Source organism: Cupressus sempervirens, chromosome 11 (genome assembly GCF_028749045.1).
Source record: "Cupressus sempervirens isolate cs-2001-9-10 chromosome 11, ASM2874904v1, whole genome shotgun sequence".
Lineage (NCBI taxonomy): Eukaryota > Viridiplantae > Streptophyta > Pinopsida > Cupressales > Cupressaceae > Cupressus > Cupressus sempervirens.
The window spans coordinates 760,463,892-760,484,815 of record NC_143128.1 but is presented as its reverse complement, the minus strand read 5'-3'; the positions used below and the strand labels follow the sequence as shown (position 1 = coordinate 760,484,815).

At 36.5% G+C, this 20,924-nt stretch overlaps 1 pseudogene; it reads right to left on the bottom strand.

Annotated features, from left to right (window-relative positions):
* Positions 1 to 2,465: 2,465 nt before the first annotated feature.
* Positions 2,466 to 20,924, bottom strand: part of LOC149531827 (vacuolar cation/proton exchanger 3-like) — a 54,113-nt pseudogene continuing 35,654 nt past the window's right edge.

The following is a 20,924-nucleotide window of genomic DNA, read 5'->3' as shown; positions in this document are numbered from 1 at the left end:
TGCATTTAAGTGTAGAAGAATTTTTAATTTTTAATTTATTTATTTCCTCTTTAAATGGGGATTTATTTAATTAAAAGGGAGCAAGTTCTTTTAATTAAATAAGAAATATTTAATTAAATTAAAAGAGGGATTTTTCTCTTAATTAATTAAATGTGGACAAGTTATTTAATTAAAAGAGAGGTTTTCTTTTAATTAAATGGTGACTTATTTTATTTAATTAAAAGGGAGATTTTATTTTAATTAAATAAGACTTAGGATAAAATGATCAACCTTAGAAAATATTGAAATAACCGAATTTGATCAAGGAAATTGACTTGAATTGATTTAATAAAATATTGCAAACCATTGATTAAGGAAATTGATAAATTGAATAATGAGAGGCCATAGTCTAGGTGACCATTTCAAGGTGCATACATTTGCCCCTCTTTGACTAATGAGTGGTCAACTCAGGAACACATGTAGTCAAGGAAAGCAATTGAAGTGTGAGATTGATTTGGGATCACAAAACAACCCAGATGTGTGGTCCTTTAAAAAGTCAAGGATAAAATTGATAAAACTAAATCAAGGATTTAAATTTGATAACTACTACCTCCTCATGATCGAAATCAAAATGAGATAGAGGAGAAACAACAAATTGATCAAATCGAACTAAAGATAAGGTTATTGATGTAAGATGAAAGATATAAGAATCACAATACCAAGGCAGATCATCAAGCATGAAATATTATGCCCTAAATTTGAATCAAAAGAAAAGATGTGGGTTTAAAGTAAACATAAGATAGAAATTTGGAAGAGATCAAAAGAAATGGAAAAAATAAAGGGAATTTGCCTAAGAAAGAGAATGCTTCAAAAATCAATCAACTCTCATAACACCAAATTTTGCATCTCCAATGATTTGTTCAAGTTTATATTGTCTTTTTACATACTTATTAGCATAGGTGGTCTCCTTATTTTATCTTCAACAGGTTCATCTTGAAAAATAATCTCAAGATCATCATCCTTTTCTTGTTCAAGTTCTAGCTCTAGTTTTGCATGCTTGACATTGTCATCTGATGATCAACATTGCATGTCTAAAACATAGCATTACTTCATTGTTGCTCGACACCCACTATCTATTGCTCTACAACCTATTATTGCACTTCACCATTCCTTGTCTACTAGAAAACTATAGCTTGGTTTTCTTGTCCAGTAGGACTATTAGGAGCACCATCATCCACATATATGAATGTATTGTACTCTTTAGGTTCTTCCTTACATAAAATATCATTTCTTTCCGCAAATTCATCAACTTTTACATTTGCACTTTCCACAACTTTGTTAGTGGTAGAGTTTAAACACTTGTAATCTTTTCTCTTGGTGGAATATCTTAAGAATATACCTTCATCACTATTTGCATCAAGTTTTTCATTCCTATTATCTTGTTGGTAAACAGATTGTCCTTTTAAATAAACTCTCAAAATGCCCAAATCTGAAAGAACAATTAGATGCCAACAGTTGGATAATCTATCATGAGATTGATAGATTTCCTCTAAATTGGAAGGTACAGCTCCCTTATGAAATGATATGCAACGAATTTGTTTTATTGCCTAAACTAACTGGGTGCATTCTTAACCCAAGAGCAAAAGAGGAAAACCAAGTCAATCCTAGGCAAGATTAACTCAGGCAAAATTTAGATCCTAAACCTAGCCAACTTTGAGAACTCACACATCTTATGACTCCTCGGCATTGGTGATGCAATATGAATTCAATAAATGCAAATGCAAATGCAATGTAAATTGAATTTAGAACAGAAGGTCATCTATTTTGGTTCTTGTAATAGAAATGGTTGCAAACACCTCTTATCCACAAGACATTTGTTATCCAATTCTAAGGTGTAAGATAATGCCCAAAATCGATTAATGCAACTCTCTGATTGCGAATAATCAGAAAAACCCCTTTTAAACTCTCTGATTTAACAAAAGATCTCTCTTTATTATGAACATAGCAAATAATGATGCTTTGATCATTATTACTTACAACTCAGTATCAAATCTATTACAAAAATGGAATAGAAAACCCCCCAAATGCAAGAAACAAAAATTACAGAAATTAAATGTGCCCCTCTCCCTACTCCAGCTCTCTGACTGTATGCAGAAAAAGCAGAACCTCCTTTCTACATGCAAAGGTTTTTACCATAAATAATGGCATCTCGTGACCATTCTGATTCTTCTATAACCGTTCAATTCCCCTCTTTTTGTGACTTTTCAATTTTCACATGATGACTTTTGATTTCATGACCGCTTCTTTCTAATTCTCCATTTCCTTTTTGCCTTTTCAGATTCTTTTTCTAAATCTTTTAAATTTATTCTTTCCCAATTTTAGACTAATATTCTTGAACTTCTTTCGTAAGCCAATATGTGGGACCCTTTGCTTACCTGAAGCTGACTATCTTCTCCAGCACATGATATGAAAAGTTGTTTCAAATTTCAAAGTAACATATCAAGTAGATTTTCTTCAATTACAAGACGAGGTGTTAATGTTGGCACAGAATCAAATAGTTTTAAAAACATAAGGGAGAGGGAAGAAATTGATTTTTCCCTTTTTCCTTCCTGAAGCATAAATGCTACCACAAGGACTATAATAAATAGTGAAGCAGTCTCAAAAAGTTGAAAGTTCAAATCCATTCGCTCTCCCATAATCCACCCAATAACCACACAAAAAGGAATCACCAACATTGATATTTGTGTTGAAGACCCAATAGCAACCCCTAATGAAATGTCCAACTTATCTTTTATTGCAAACATGATAGCACTAGCATGTTCTACAACATTGCCAACTAGGGGTAGAAGGATAACACTTATGAAAGCAACCGACATGTTCCATGACTTTGAAGTGCCCTCTATTGCATTGACAAGATATCCTGAGAGGAAAGAAATTCAAGCAGTCAAGGTGGCAAAGCCACACGATTGCTTCCCAATGAGTTATTTCTGGAATTTCCTCAACCTCTAAAACACCTTCACTTGATCTCCCAGTCTCCTCTATGGGTTCATAAATATTTCTATGACTCTTCAACTAGAATACAAGATAAAATGCATATGCCACAAGCATTATACAGTTGCTAAACCTAGAAAGAGCTAATTTAGCTCGTCCAAAATGTCGTTCTATGTAGGTAAAGTGTAACACAGCTGGAAAATATAAGCCAATCACTGCCATCATCAAAAATTGAGTTGACAACAGCAGTAGCCTTGTTAAAGCTTTGCTCTTTCTTATGATGAACAATGCCTCCCATGAGGAAGGCTCATCCAAGCACAAGCGACATATTTGATAAAATGGAACCAAGTACTGACTGTTGCACTACTTGAATCATTCCATTTTATTTTTTATTTTTAGAGCATGAATTGAAATGATCATCTCTATTGCATTTCCAAATGTAGCGTTTAGAAATCCTCAAACTATGGGACCAGTAAAGAATGCAAGCAACTCTGTTGCAAAACCCAATCACTCTGCCAAAGGTGTTATGCCTAACAGACTGAAGAAGAAAACCCATCTCCATTTCTCTTCCCAGAAATGAGCCAATATAGATGCAACAGGACCAAAAGGAAGCAGCAAATTAAGTTTGTTTTGTATTATCACAATACTTATACTCTTCCATATTTGACTTTTGAATCTTTCAATTGTTCATGTCTCTGCAAGGTGATGGATTTGATCTTTATAAAGTGTCCAAAATTTGCTAATATTTCCATTTACTATCTTCTTCGCTTTGTGTATGTCTTTGGCAAAGAACATGAGCAAATCACCATTGTACGAGAGACAACATATTTTGAGAAAAAGATCTTCCTCTAAAAATTTAGGTGGCAAAAGTAGAAGTGTAGTTGAAGGAGCCCTCGACCTCATTAATTCTCTTGGATTCATAATCAAATGGCTGCACAACGTCTATAGCTATAACTTTCAAATGCGTTGGAATGCAACTCTATGTTAAATTTTGTTTCTTTTTCTTTAGAAACAAAAGCTATCGACTTTGTGCATTGTGACTTCACTGTCAAGAATCCTTTTTTTGAATATATATTCTTCAAACTTAATACCATTGCATGGGGATCCGCAAAAATCTTATGAAAATCTTATGAAACCGTGGCTCCCAATATGTAAAGGCACTTGATTTGAAAGTTAACTGACCATGCACATTCTGCCAAGCGATTCTTATGCATTATTGATGCTTTTACAGACTAAATTTAAAGAAATTTGGCCAAGTCTGTCAGGAAGAACATTGAGTTCTTTCATTTCTCACTGTAGATAGTATGTTGATTGCCTCCAATACTTGGAGTCTCACAAAAACTGATCTTCATGGAGTACATATTATTAAGCAAATGGAAACATCTTCTGCGAATCCATAATTAAACCTAATGATCATCGGGTTTTCTCTATTTGAGAGAAAAGTCAGGTTTCTTCACCAAGCTGACTATATGCATACTACCATTCCATCAGGCTACTTTAAGACATTTTCTACCATGATCACCATGATAATATCTAAATCACCTGCACCATGATTAGGCTTAGCATATTCATACAAATGATTACCCAATCGGGTGTTGAACATTTGTCAGATGGGTCATGTGCTTTTGCATTATATCTGTATTTGTGTCCAAACATTATCAACCACAATCAACTTAATAGCATCTACTAAACCCGCATGGACAATTTTTGAGATAAGTGGAGTCATGGGCTAGAGACATCCCTATTATCAATAAGTGTTTTCTTATGCAATGAAGTATGTTATCTTTATGATGTTGTATATTTCACAAACCTGTTCAATCTAAAATACCTCATTCATAATAACCTTAATGCTAACAACTTTTTTCAGAACCATTATGATCATCACAAGGGCCTTTGCCTCCACATTTACACTCTGATAATGATATCACCAAACACCTGAACTAAAGTTTGAACCTGTAGATATAGATCTTGATCTAAACTCTGATATTTGAACTTTTAAATTTGAGGCATAAAACTTTTACATTTGCATCTCAAGATTATGATCTTCATCTTTTACAACACCATGTTTAAAGAGAGTTCAGGCAACTTATGGGAAAACCGACCAGGACAACCAAATATTGAAATTTTGAAATAGGGGTACCAAAAGTGCGCCTACATATCTTTGAAGATATAGCATTTACTTCCAAATATTTTGAAATATTTCACATTATGAGCATATCCATACCATAGTTCGAAAGGTGTAGCATGTGTACCTCTCTTGACTTGTACTATGTTCAAGGTATAAACAATAGTATTGATAGCTTCTCTCCAATACTTATGTGATTCATTCTTCTACATCATCAACATGCTTGCACAGTCCATTATTGATTTGTTTCTCCTTTTAGCTATCTCATTCTGAGGAGGGGTCATTGGTGATGACATCTATTTTTTAATTTCTCTGTCATTGTAGAATTTATTGAACTCATTGGAAATAAATTCACCACCTCTGTCAGATCTCAAACACTTTAGACTCTTTCCTATTTCTTTTTCAACTCTGGCCAAAAGACCACTGAAATAACTAAAAAGCATCAGACTTAGCTTTTAGAAACATCACAATAATCATCCTAGAATAGTCATCAATGAATAAAATAAAATTCTTATCTCCACAATAGCTTTGAACATCAATAGGTCCACAAAGGGCAGTATGAACCAATTCAAAAATATCACTAGATGTGTATATTTTTCTCTTGAGACTAGACTTTGTCATTTTTTCCAATTTACATTATTTATACATAGCATTGTCAGGCTGCTTTAATTTTGGAATCCCTCTTACTTTTGTTATTTTACTAATTCTCACCAAATTGTCAAAATTCACATGACATAACCTTTTGTTCCATAACCAAATATCTTATTCTTGCACAAACAAACATGTCTTAGTAGATAAATCTTCATAGAACAAGTTACCTTTTGTCTAACCACCACTTCTAATCATCTTATCATCAACATCATATAACTTGGCCTTTCTGTGATGAAATTCAACTTTGTATCCTAATTTTTTTAACTATAAAACACTCAATAGATTATAGCTAAATCCTTCCACCTAGTAAACATTGTCACACTTGATTTTATCAATCAATTTAATTGCACCTTTACCTTTCACAACACATGGAATATCATTACTAAATTTAACACAACCACCTTTTTATGGTCCAATATCCTCAAATTCATTTCTATCACTAATCATATGATTAGAGATTCCATTTTCAATTATACATATGTCACTTTTGTTCACATATGAAATTAAAGCAGTTTTCTCATCTTCATCAAAATCTTCTTTTGTAGCAACATAGATAACTTCATCATCATTACTTTTAGATTTTTTTTGAGTTTCTTCTTCAACAATATAAAAAAATTCCCTACCTTTGTCATCCTTGTTTTTCTTGTACTCTTGATCATCTCTTCTTCCATTGTACTTTCTTTCCTTCCTCTCATCCTTGTATTCTCTTCTAGGACACCTTGTAGCTATATGACCAACTTGTTGCATGAAAAATAAATAATTGGTAATTTAGCTCATCCTTTTCAAATATTTTTGTAATAAGTGCTTCAATTTCATCAAGCTTATCATTAGAAGTGTCATTATCACTCTTCACATTTTTCCTTTCTTTCACTATGAACCAATTGTGACTTAAAATTAGATTCAATAATAATAGGTGTGTAGTTATCAAAATTCACTAGTAAAGTTGGACCTATTTTCTAACACATTGGTGGTCAAAATTTTGACACTTAAATGTTGAAAGTCAACATCGCTAGAATTGTGTCAAAAGTTTGATGCACTCCATGGCTGTAGATTTATCAATGAACCACTACATCAAAAACCATCCCCTTCTATGTCACATGTTGGCACTAGACATCTAGTTCAAAACATTGAACTATCGACTCCAACTAGAGATGATTTGATGGTTTTGTTATAACATTGTCAGCAAACCCCATCAAACTATCGATGCTAGCCAGAGATGATTCAATGGGATTTTCATACCATCCATGGTAGGTCATGTTGAAAGTTTGACAATAGCAAGAATTTTCAAAAAAAAATGAAATAGTCTCATTGTATATTAGGCTAATAATAGGTTAACTAGCACTTGCCCTAAGAATAGGTGCAAGGTATAGCTGATAACAGTCAATCATTTTAGAAATGTTATAGAATATGCATCAAAACTAATGTGTGAGACATCTACAACAATTCTGGTGCAAAATTTGTGTGTATTGAGAATACTTACACTATTATTTCTATCTCTTGTTTCTACTAAAATTCTTGTCTGTCACGCCCTCTTTTCCCACACCTAGTACAAATTCAAGCTTCTTCTTAGGTGGTTGGGCTCCCCAATTAGCACCATACCCATGTCATATATCAAAAGCTCTCAAAGACATTAATTTCATCCCTTTTTTCTTTTCCTTTTGTGTTCACATTTTCATTTCTTGATAGGCCAATAGTATTCAAATCACTAACTTCTATCTATATAGGGGAGAAGGCTAAGATTGGTCTGGTTATGGCAATGATTGTAAACTTGAGTTGGGCATTTGTGTAGAGGTTTCTTGAGTATGGACTGATGAGAGGTAGTGATGGTAACATTGGATGGGAAACCCCATTATCAATTTTGATGTATTCCATGGTAGCTTTAATTGATACTTTGATGACCTCAAATTGGATATTCTTCGTATACTTTAACAAAGTCATATTTGGTACCATTTACTTTGCCTACATTATCCAGAAAAGTGAAGATCACAATTGTGCAAAAGAAATACCCAATGCATTCTTGTTTGCATGTTGTTTCAGTTTATGTTTTCATAAGAATTCCCTAGCTTGATCCTAGCTTGATGTGGCTTGATTCTAGTGCTCTACATTTGATTGAACAAGATTGTGTGCACTCTCCATAGCATCACATTTTTCATACATAGTTACATGAGTACTTTCTAAAATGATATTTGATTCATAGTCCATTTTAATGATTTAAGAGTAGACTTTCTTTAATTATCAAATTCAACCCATTCCAATTGCATTTGCAAGAAGAGATTTTGGGCTTCAGTTCCATGCCCATTTCGACCATACCTTGCAATCAATGTTGACCACAAAACTTTATCTGATTCTTCCTAGTGTCTCTACCTATATCTTCACAACAAAAACAACTACCCCTCTTTCCACACAACACCTCCACTCCCTTACACCCTCTCAAACCTTTCACAAACTCCACACCCGAAATGTTTCCAAGGGATCAACTATTTCCTAAAAATTTGGTTTCAAACATTCATAAGATTCCATCCACCTTAGTGGGCTCCAAACATGAACCTAAAAAATTAAACTAATAAGGGCTCTTCCTTGGAGCCCTATCTTGGGTTTTAAATCAAGAAATCAAAATATTTCAAAACAACCACTAAAACTAAAGGAGGATTCAATTACCAACTAGTGAACTCTACTAAACTTCCAAGTCTTAGGGTTTCAACTATTCATTAAAGTATTCAAATTGCAAGCCCTACTTGAGGCTAATAGGTCTAAAACACAAACTCAAACTACAAACTCACAAAACCCTCAAAGAACTTGAAAAATGATCTTAATTACACAGTTACCTTATCGAGAGCTTTCAAACTTTCAACTTTTGGGCTCCTAGCCATTGAGGAGATAACTGATCATTCAAACCCTTGCCTCAATAAGGGTTTCATTGTTGTTTAAAGTAACTATCCTCCAATCTCCATTATCTTTCCTACCCAACTCTTCCAATGTGTTCTTTAGCATCTCATGGATGATTGTAACCCTCCAAACACCATGAAAATTATACACAAGCCTATGTCACATTTCTTGAGTGTTGATCCCTTGTATTCTTCATGCAGTAGCAAGTGTCTTATAGATTCCTTGGCCAACTCCATTATAAGTTTTAGTGTAAATAGTTATTATTTGTGCTTTACTTAAGTTTACTTAGGAAAAATGCATTATTTTATTATTTATTAGGTTAGACACCTAGTAGTATGCGTACTCATATGAGTTGTCTTGTTGACAACACAAGAGTTAGCAACTCTATTTTAGCACATGGTGTCTACAACACTTGAGTTTGCATAATTAATTGAGTTGTCATGTAGACAACATAGTTTTTTGCACTCTTAATTAAGCACATGGTGTCTACAACATAATTTTACACGACACACCTTTGTATGCTTATCCTCTCATCATTTTACTAACTCATGTGCTTAATGGAGGATAATCCACTCTTGGTGGACATATGCTTAGTTGTGAGGCTTATCATATTGCTAACTCCTAGACATTCTAGCAGCATTCTAGAGGCCTTTATATGCATGCACTCCTAGTGTACTTGAACATCAATTGAATATCATATTGTTATTCTAATCATACTCTATTGGTCTATTTTGTGCTAGTTGTTGAGCTTCTTGGTCTTGGGTGATTTTTTCCTAAGAAAAATTCTTACATGGTATCAGAGCTATATGAAATTCTTACATGGTATTAGAGCCATAGGAGTGTCATTTCATAGCCATTGGAGACCATTCTTGCTTCACTTATTCGAGGACCTTGATTCACATCTAGAGATTCAAAGTCATTAGAAGCATCTAGAGCCAAAGTAGACCTCACCATTATGTCCAGAGCATCGATTCGATGAACTTTGACTATAAATTTGCCTATGTTGGGCAATAGTCAAAATTGTGGCAAAAAAATTTTGCAAACAGGAACTCAAAGGCCCAATTTGTGAAATTGCTATGATCTCATCAGATCTATGCAATTATTTTTTAGATCTACATTTTTTATTTGCATCTCTATAAAAAAATTTCAGATCTGCATTATTTTCTGAAAAAAATTTGGCCAATAGGAGAGATTTTTTGCAAGTGAAGGTTGGAGCTTGCTGGTGCAAATCAGATATTGGCATCATATTCAGAAGGTCAAAAACCCCCATATTGAATTTTGTTTCATTGAATTCAAACATCTAAGGTGAAATCTAGAGCCAATTGATTTTTGGAGGTGCGATAGTGGCGATTTAAAAAATAAAATTACAGAGGTGATTTTCAAACAACGATATCTACCTCATATGGACTCCTTTTTTCGAGCAATTTTTTTGTTTTTGTAGGAGTTGAGAATCTAACTCCAAAAAAGTGCCAAGATCACCTACAATGCAAATAGCTTACTGAAGAGAAACCTAGGGAGCAAAGAGCTTGAAGCAAATACCGCACAAGAGAATATTTCACAATAGGAAATTAGAATTGCTATGTGAAAATGGAATGAATTTACAATGAGAGAGAGAGACAAAATAAAAAGGCCTCATGGAAGCTTGTAGAACAAGGTGAAATGAGGTAGGAGATAAGGTTGACAACTAAGCACGCATCCACAAGAGGTGGAAAAGATAAGTATGCTAAAGGGAACAAACTCTCGTGTTGTCAACAACTAACCTCAACTACATGCATTAACCTAAGTAATCTTAAGTAATAAAATAAATAATTAACAATTAATTAATTATTTACTCTAACACCCCCCCTTAAGTGCAACTTAGGGGAATGCCTTAAGCTCATAAAACAAAGGAAAAAAATGCAAAATGGGTCTCGACAACGAGGCCATTTTAGGTACCCAAGTACAATGCAAGAAAATGCAACCTCTGTAAAATAGGGAAAGAGAGAAAAACACATGGGAAAAACTCTCCCCCAAAAATAGGTTAAAACAACATGTTGGAAAAAAAATGAAGTTAAGGAAGGAAGGCCTCAACCAATTCCCCCAAGGACAACTTCCATAACCCCAAGCATTGACCGTAGTTGAAGAAAGCAAGGCAATGCAAAAGGCTTAGTGAAGATGTTTGCAACCTGACCGGTGGTAGGAATGTACTCCAATGCAATAACACCATCCTGGATCAACTGAAAAATGAAATGCATATGCAACTCAATGTGCTTGGTACACTAATGTTCCACTGGGTTGTGAGAAAGTTGGATGGCACTCTGATTATCGCACCACAAAATAGTGGGACGATTAGGAGGAAATTCAAACTCAGTCATTAACTGATGAAGCCATAAAGCCTCCTGACTAGCAAGAACTACAGCCCTATACTTAGCCTCTGTAGATGAAAGTGCTCAAGCATGCTGCTTCTTGCATGACCATGTGATGGGACTAGAGCCAAGGCAAAACAAAAAGCCAAAAGTAGACTTCTGATCATCAACATCATTGGCCCAATCTGAGTTAGTGTAGCCAACAATTTTTGGAGTCCCCATATTTTAATGAATACCATACATGAGTGTGCCCTGAATGTAGCACAGAATACACCTGGTAGCTTGCCAATGACTCTCATGAAGGTCCTGAGAAAACAAAGAGACTAGGCCAACTGCAAAAGAAAGATCAGGGTGCATGTGTGTTAGGTACAACAGGATGCCAACCAACTGTCGATACAAAGTAGCATCCACTGTAGATGAGGAGAAAGAGGTAGAAAAAGTAACACCCGACTGAAATGGTGTAGGAGCAGCCTTACAATCAAGCATGTGAAAGCGATGAAATATGTCAAGAGCATACTTCTACTGATACACAAAAATTCCAGTAGGAGACTGATGAATCTGAAGACCAAGAAAGTAGTGTAGCAAACCAAGATTAGTCATCTCAAACTAGTCCATCAATTCACACTTAACATCCTGGAGCATGGATGATGAACTACCTATAAGGATAAGATCATCAACATAAAAAAAAAGAATCAGAATCTCATCACCAAGACACTGAATATACACTATGGGATTTGAATGGTAGTGAGTGAAGCCTATAGACAACAAAATTGAGTCCATCTTCTCATACCAAGCCCTAGGGACTTGCTTGAGATCATACAATGAACGTTGAAGCTTGCAAACCAAGGTGGGATCCTGCACAAAACTCTATATAAATCTCCTCAGTGATATCATCGTGCAAGAAGGCACTTTTCACATCCATCTGATAAACTGACCATCCCTGTGAAGTTGCGAGGGATAAGACAAGGCAAATAGAATTCATCTTGGCGACAGGGGCAAATGTCTCAGAGTAATCAACACCCTTGACTTGTGAAAAACCCTTCACAACAAGATGAGCCTTATACTTATCAATGAAACCATTAGTAGCATACTTAGTGCAGTAAATCCACTTACAACACACTAGTTTTCTCCCCTTAGGAAGAGAACAAAGATCCCATGTGTGGTTCTTCATCAAAGAAGAATATTCCTCATCCATTGCATTGTCCCATTCTGATGGTCCTGTTGCCTCCACAAATGTCTAAGGATCAGTACTAATAGCATGACTGAGTAGACTGGAACCTACAGTGTGAGAATGGGTGCGACAAGATGTGGATGGGTCACCAGTTAGAGATCCTACAACCTCAACAATAGCTTGATCCCATTTAGGCATTTGGGGAGGATCTTGTGGTGGAGGTATATTAGTATCACCATGATCATCATCGTCATCATTCGTGAAACAAAGTGGAGATGAAGAGGGAGTAGTGGGAGCTAAAGGAGTCACCAGAAGTGAGGAATGTACTGTAGGAGGGCTCTCATCAAACTGGACATCCCATTGAAATAGGACCTCTCTGGAATCAGGATCAAATAACCTATAAGCCTTTACATCCTTGCAGTAGCCAACAAAAATCAACGGTTGGCTCTTCGGTTCCATTGCTTTCCTCTAAGAATTAGGTACAAATGCATATGTCGTACTCCCAAAAACTCTGAATGATGACATATTAGGCTTGACATGGGACCAAGCCTCCTTAGGAGTCATATGTCAAAGTGCCTTATGGGGAATCCAATTTTGAATGTAGTTGGCACAATTGACTACCTCTACCCAAAAACATGAACCCATGGACCTAGACTAAATCATGCAATTTTCCATCTCTTGAAGGGTTCTTTTCTTTCTCTTGGCCACACCATTTTGTTGAGGAGTGTAGGGAACTGAAAGCTGATGCTAAAGACCATGCTCATAACAAAAATCTCTAAAAGCCTAGTTCACATACTCCCCTCCATTATCTATGCATATGCACTGAATAGAAAGGCCAGACTGCTTCTCTACAAATGCCTTGAAAACTTGAAATGAGTCGAAGGCATCAGACTTTTACTTAAGAAAGTACACCCATGTGCATTTGGAGAAGTTATCAATGAATATAAGCACATATCTAGCACCTAAAAAAGAAGGAGTAGGAAATGACATTAGGTCAGTATGAATCAACTCCAAAGGTGCTAAAGCACGAGTGGCTCATCCATGTGGAAAAGAATCCCTATGTTGCTTGCCAAGTGCACATCCCTGACAAACACCATCTGGGGAAGCCCAAGAACAAGTGCCTATGTGCTCATTTGTTGAAGATATCTATAATTGACATGCCCAAAGCGTTCATGCCAAAGTCTGCTTAGTAAATCTACATGTGCAACTAAACATGAACTTGTGTCATTAGAAGACTCAAATCCATCAAATCTATAGAGGTGAAATGCAGAGTCAACACTCCCAGTGGCCATGATCATTTCTAGATCATGCAAGTTCCAAATAACTACATCATGTGGTGAGAATTCAACTATCTTCCCAAAGCCAGAGTGGCAAATCTGATAGATAGATAGAAGGTTCATCAAAATATTAGGAACACAAAGTACATCTTGTAGAGAGCCCCCAACCAAAGCAAAAGTGCCAGAACCCAAAACTAAAAGTTGTGAAGAGTTCCCAACTACAATTTGTGTGGTGGTGCAAGGAGCAAGTGAAGTAAGCAACTTAGGAGAGTTTTTTAAGTGGTGAGAAGCCCCAGAATCAAGAATCCATAAAGGTGCTAAAGTCATAGCTTGTGCAAAAAGAGCATGACCTTTCTCTTCAGGTGGAGATGAAGACTGAGGAGCTGAAATGTGATGCTCCTTCATGGCTTCCTCTAAAGCCTCTAATCATTTCCAACACCTAGAAACTGAATGTCCATCTTTCCCACAAAAATTGTAGTTCTCACTCAATTTCTTCTTGGTCTTGGAGGTAGACTCTCCTGACTTTGAAGAATCTTTATCCTTGGGAGGGTTTGCTGGAGAATTAGCTGGAGGCTTAGGATCAAATTTTGATGTGTCTTTCTTCAATTTTCCTTTCTTCTTTGATTTCCCCTTAGAATTTTGAGCAACCAATGCTTGGCTGGTAGAGCCAGAGCCATCCACCTGTTGGATCTTTGCCTGTTCCCTAGTCAACCTGTCACAAAATGTCTCAAATGTAGGCATCCAAAGTCTATCTCCAAGTGCATCCCTGGTGGAGTAGAAAGTAGAAGAAAGAACCTGATACTGCACCTTTAGCTTTGAGAGTATCAAAAAAATGCACTCATCATCAGTTTTTTTCTTCCCACATCCCTATAAAACTATGTTAGATTGTGGTGACTGATCAGGAAAGTACTGTACATACTTCATAGATAGTGGGGTTTGGGGCATCGCCCCAAAAATTTTTTTTGGGCTGTGGCTGACATGGTAGCCGACATATTATGGCTGACATATGGCCGACATGTTATAACCCTAAAGTGGTTTAATACTTGTATAAAAGGGCTTAGGGTTGGGTATTTTTCATTATGTTGTGATGCGAAATTGGTTCTGGCGACGGTATTGAGCTGTAAGGGATTACGAATTGTAATCAGGTTGTAATCACTGGATTGTAATAAGATCAGACTTGTTGTTTGGTGGGCATAGGCTAGGGATTGGGTGAACCACGTTAAATCTTGGTGCCTTTTGTTCATTTCTATGTGTTCTATTATTTTTTGTTATTGGTTATATTTGCATGTAGTTTTTATTTCTGTCTATGGTTTATCCTAACAAGTGGTATCAGAGCGAGGTTGTCTTTCAGTTATCCTCTGTAGGAAAGTCTCATGGTTAAGTGGGAGTCTCACGGCTGAGTGGGAGCGATGGAAGATGAGGGTAAGTTGAGGGTTGACAGGTTTAATGGGCAGAACTTCCAATTATGGAAGATGCAAATGGAAGACTATCTATATCAGAAGGATTTATGGAAGTCATTGGAAGGCAAAGCCAAGAATCAGGGAACTATGTCAGAGGCTGAATGGGATCTCTTGGACAGAAAGGCACTTAGAAGCATTCAGTTATGCTTCGCACCATTGGTGGCATTTAATATTACAAAAGCAAAGATGACAGAAGATTTCATGAAAACCCTAGCGACACTATATGAAAAGCCCTCTGCTTCAAACAAGGTATTTCTCATGAAGTATTTATTTAATATGAAAATGGCAGAAGGTGGATCTGTTGCAGATCATTTAAATGAGTTTAATACTATTACTAGTGAATTATCTTCTATGGGTATCAATTTTGATGAAGAAATTAGGGCTCTCTTGATTTTGTGTTCTTTACCTGAAAGCTGGAATGGCTTGGTAATGGCTGTGAGTAATTCTATTCCTAGATCTAGTACCCTAAAATATGATGATGTGATCGGTGTTATTTTAAGTGAGAAAACTCGTAGGAAATCCTTAGGTGGATCTACATTCAGAAGTGATTTAAATGCACAAAGCAGGGGCAGAACGATTGAAAGAGGAAGTAACTCTGGAAATCGTGGGAAATCAAGAGGAAAGTCAAAGGGGAAGAGGTCTCAATTGAGAGGACCAAAAGATTGTTGGTACTGTGGGAAACCAGGGCACAAAAAGAAAGATTGCTTGAATAGAAACAAAAAAGAAGGAGATAAATTAGATGGAGACAAGGAGGCAAATGTGGAAAGTAACAAATCCGAAGAGGATGCTTTGCTTCTATCTTTAGAGAGTGTCGATGATTCATGGGTTTTAGATTCTGGTGCTTCATTTCATGCTACACCTCATAGAGTTTATTTTATTGATTATGTCCAAGGGGATTTTGGGCTTGTTTATTTGGGGGATAATGAACCCTGTCAGATTGTTGGAAAGGGAAAATTTAAGATTAAGTTGCAGAATGGGAATCATTGGCTACTACATGAGGTAAGACATGTTCCAAAACTAAGTAGGAATTTAATTTCAGCAGGGCAACTCGGTGATGAGGGTTGTGTAGTTACTTTTAATGATAAAAATTGGAAGTTTTCAAAAGGCTCCCTTGTAGTAGCAAAAGGTGTAAAAGTAGGCACCTTATATCTTTGTACAGGTCATATTGTTCCTTCTACTTTGATTGTTTCAGAGAAAAATGAATGTTCAGGAACAATTGCTGCAGTTGAGAAGGGAGAACAAATAGCTGTTGTAGATTCTGATACAGTGCTATGGCACAATAGACTTGGGCACATGAGTGAGAAAGGTATGAAAGTACTTCATTCAAAGAAAGTTTTACCAGGTCTAAAATGTGTGAATATGGATTTCTGTGAAAGTTGTGTGTATGGAAAACAAAAGAGAGTGAGTTTTGTAAAGATAGGGAAGGAAAACAAAAAGGAGAAATTAGAGCTTGTGCATACAGATGTATGGGGACCGGCTAAGGTATCTTCCCTTGGTGGCTCTCATTATTATGTTACATTTATTGATGATGCAACTAGAAAAGTATGGGTTTATTTCCTTAGACAAAAATCTGATGTATTTCAAATTTTTAAGAAATGGAAATGCTTGGTTGAAAATGAGACTGGTAAGAAATTAAAATGTCTCAGATCTAATAATGGTGGTGAGTATTGCAGTCATGAATTTGAAGATTATTGCTCTGCTAATGGTATTCATAGATAGAAAATTGTTTCAAGGACTCCACAGAAAAATGGAGTGGTTGAACGCATGAATAGGACTATAATGGAGCGCGCAAGGAGCATGAGGTTGCATGCTGGGTTGCCCTTACACATGTGGGCGAAGGCTATCAATACTACAGTATATTTGATTAATAGAGGTCCCTCTACTCCTTTGGGCTGTGGTATTCCAGAGGAAGCATGGACTGGTAAGAAGGTGAGTTATTCTTTTCTCAAGACCTTCGATTGTGAAGCTTTTGCTCATATAGACTCTAAAAATAGAACCAAGCTAGAAGTTAAATCAAAGAAATGTGTCTTTGTTGGATATGGCATTAATGAATTTGGTTATAGGCTTTGGGATATTGAAAATCTTAAAATTGTTAGAAGTCGAGATGTCATATTCAATGAGAAAGTGTTGTACAAAGATCTGTTGTAGCAACATGAGAAGAAAGAAGATGATTATGTAGTGTTGGATGATACTCCAAAAGCTGATGTTCTAGCCATTCCTCATGATGTGAAACAACTGCAAAAACAAATACCACACACACCAGTAAATGTTAGACGATCAACAAGGCAAATTAGACCTCCACAAAGGTTTTCTCCCTCTTTGTATTCTATTTTACTTACTGATGCTGGTGAACCTGAAAGTTATGATGAAGCTGTGTAGGTGGATACTAAGATTCAATGGGAGTCTGCAATGAAAGATGAAATGGACTCTTTGCTGAAAAATAAGACATGGGATTTGTGCAAGTTGCTTGTGGGTAAAAAGGTTTTACAAAATAAGTGGGTTTATAGGTTGAAAGAAGAGGAAGGAGGTAAGCAAAGATTTAAGGCCAGGTTAGTTGTAAAATTATTTGCACAAAAAAAGGGAATTGATTTTGATGAGATATTTTCTCCTGTTGTTAAAATGACTTCTATTCGTACTGTTTTAAGTCTTGTGGCTACTGAAGATTTGCATTTAGAGCAGATGGATGTTAAAATAGCCTTTCTTCATGGTGATTTGGATGAAGAAATATATATGGCTCAGCCACAGGGTCTTGAGGTCAAAGGTAAGGAGAACTTAGTGTGCAAATTGAAGAAAAGTTTATATGTCTTGAAGCAAGCACCTTGGCAATGGTATCTAAAATTTGACAGTTTTATGCATGAGCATGGATATAACAGGTCTCATTTAGATTATTGTGTTTATTTTAAGTGGTTGGATGATGATAGCTACATTATTTTATGTCTATATGTTGATGATATGCTTATAGTTGGGTCTAACATGGATCATATTAAGGGGCTAAAATGCCAGTTAGCACATTCATTTGCTATGAAGGATTTGGGGGCAGCAAAACAAATCCTTGGTATGAATATTTGAAAAAATAGGAAGAACAGAACCTCAACGCTATCTTAGGCTGATTATGTTGAGAAGGTGTTGCAACATTTTTGTATGGAGAATGCTAAATCTGTTAGCACACCTTTACCTGGTCATTTGAAATTGACTAAGGAGATGTGTCCCAAGACACAGGAAGAGGAGGATAAGATGTCCAAGGTACCCTATGCTTCATCTCTATGAAGTTTGATGTATGTTATGGTATGCACTAGGCCAGATATTGCACATGCAGTGGGAGTCATTAGCAGGTATATGAGTCATCCAAGATTTGAGCATTGGAATGTTGTCAAGTGGATTCTTACATATTTGCAAGGGACATCCAATAAGTGTTTACACTTTGGGGGCTCTACTACTAATTTACAGGGCTATGCTGACTCAGATTTGGTAGGGGATATTGATACCAGGCAGAGTACTATAGGTTATGTCTTCACTGTCGGTGGGGCAATCGTGAGCTGGATTTCTAGGTTACAGAAGATTAATGCTTTATCCACTACAGAGGCAGAGTATGTTGCTGCTATAGAGGCAGCCAAGGAGATGATATGGCTTCAGTTCTTCTTGGAAGAATTGGGACATCCTAAGAAGGATAATTATTTGTTTACAGATAGTCAGAGTGCCATTCATCTTGTTAAGAATTCAGCTCTACATTCTAAGACCAAACACATACAGTTGCAGTACCATTTCATTTGATCAATTTTGGAGGATGGACAGTTAAAGCTAGAGAAGATACATACCAATGATAATCCAGTAGATATGTTGACAAAGGTTGTAACAAGGGAGAAGCTAAACTCCTCTTCAGCTTTGGTTGGTCTTTTAGACTAAACATGAATAAAAGAACAACAGAGTCCAAGGTGGTTTGATCATGTGGGAGCCCCATGTGGTAGTTGTATTGCTATAGGATCAGTCTCCATGTGGGAGATTTTTGTTTAGTGTGGAGCCTGATTAGTCCCCAAGTGGGAGATTGTTAGATTGTGGTGACTAATCAAGAAAGTACTGTACATACTTCATAAATTTTTGGGCCATGGCCTACATGGTAGCCGACATATTATGGTTGACATATGGTCGACATGTTATAACCCTAAAGTAGTTTAATACTTGTATAAAAGGGCTTAGGGTTGGGTATTTTTCATTATGTTGTGATGCAAAATTGGTTCTTGCAGCGGTATTGAGCTGTAAGGGATTGCGGATTGTAATCAGGTTGTAATCACTGGATTGTAATAAGATCAAACTTGCTGTTTGGTGGATGTAGCCTAGGGATTGGGTGAACCATGTTAAATCTTGGTGCCTTGTGTTCATTTCTGTGTGTTCTATTATTTTCTGTTATTGGTTATATTTGCATGTAGTTTTTATTTCTGTCCGTGGTTTATCCTAACAAACTGCACGTAGGGATTCAAACTTCATCAAAAAGTCCTTGATGGTGGGAAAGTTGCTTGGTGACAAAGAAGTCAATTCTACATCCAAGTGAAGTGCTCAGAACTCATTCACTTGTCCAAACAAAGTCTAAAATTTTTGCCAATAAGCCTGTGGATTAGTCAAACCATCCAAGTGAAATAGCAGACTATCTAAAATGTTGAGTGCAATCAGTCCCATGGTTTCATCCATTTTGTTCCTATGTTGTAGAACCTCAAAAGGTCACATAAGAATAGGCTGATTCTCATCTAGACAAGACCATAGACCTCTTGACATGAGAAGCCTTGTCATTTGTGCCTTCGAAGTGTGGTAGTTGTGTGGTGTGAGACGGGTCACAGATGGATCCACCATTGAGAGAAAGAATAAGACGGAAGTAGAAGGGTCTTAACTAAAGTAAATTACAGAAAAGAAAGAAACCCCCCCCCCCCCCCCCCCACAAACATACAATAATATCTCTCAAATACCACAAAAACAACTATAGAAAGCAAAAAACTAGAAAAGAACCTAGATTTGTTGATGCAGAATAGGAGGAAACATAAGCCTCAACTTTGACACCAAAAATGAGAGCTCAAATGAACTCAAAATCGTATGAAACTAGTACCAATGTCTCTATCTTTGAGTCAATTTTTGGATGCTTCTTTCAGATCAGAAAAAGACCTCTGTATGCTCAAGTTATGGCCAAAAAACTAATTGCTGCTCCAAAATTGCACCTTGCTGGAAAATTATAGACATTGTGTTAAATTTGATGCTCGTACAGCCGTTAGATGGCCGTCGTTAGAAAGATGACATCTACCACCAGAATGATGATGTCAACAGATGAAAAGATGACATCAACTTGTTGAAAAATGATGTCAGCATAGTCACCAAAAAAGTGACATAAGCAGTCGGTAATCTGACATTAGCAATGTACAGTTGGCGAGAAGATGACATCACTATCAAAAAGATGATGTCATAGGTCAGAGCGATTGTAAAGTGGCAGAGCAAAAAAAACCACTGGTGGTGGTGGCACCCAGGAGGAGAACCCAACGGTGCCACTGGTGGTTGGTGGCATGCTGGCAGTGGGGACCTCTGGTGGTGCTGCAGGTGGGAGTTGTCGGCTGAGCAGGGCATGGGTGGCTGACGAGTGGCTACACAGTGGTGCATCGGCACTGCTGCGGCAGTGCACTTTGTTAGAAAATTTTTTTTTTTGCAAATTAATTTATACAACAGCCTTGGAAGGCTAAAAAAAATTCAAAAAAATGCCTGTAGCCAAAAACAAAAAAGTTTTATATGAAACCTGATTGCAGACGGCCTTCTGAATCTAATGGAAACATTCGTTTGACCCCAAAGTGCTCTAAAAAATTGCTCCACCCCTGATTTGAAGAAAAATGCACAAACAAACTAGGGTTTGTGACTCCAAATTGTGGCTTCAAAAATTCTTTGAACAAGAAGCAGTAGGGAGGCTTTGATACCATGTAGGAGTTGAGAATCTGACTCTAAAAATGCACCAAGATCAACTGCAATGCAAATAGCTTGCTGAAGAGAAACCTAGGGAGCAAAGAGCTTGAA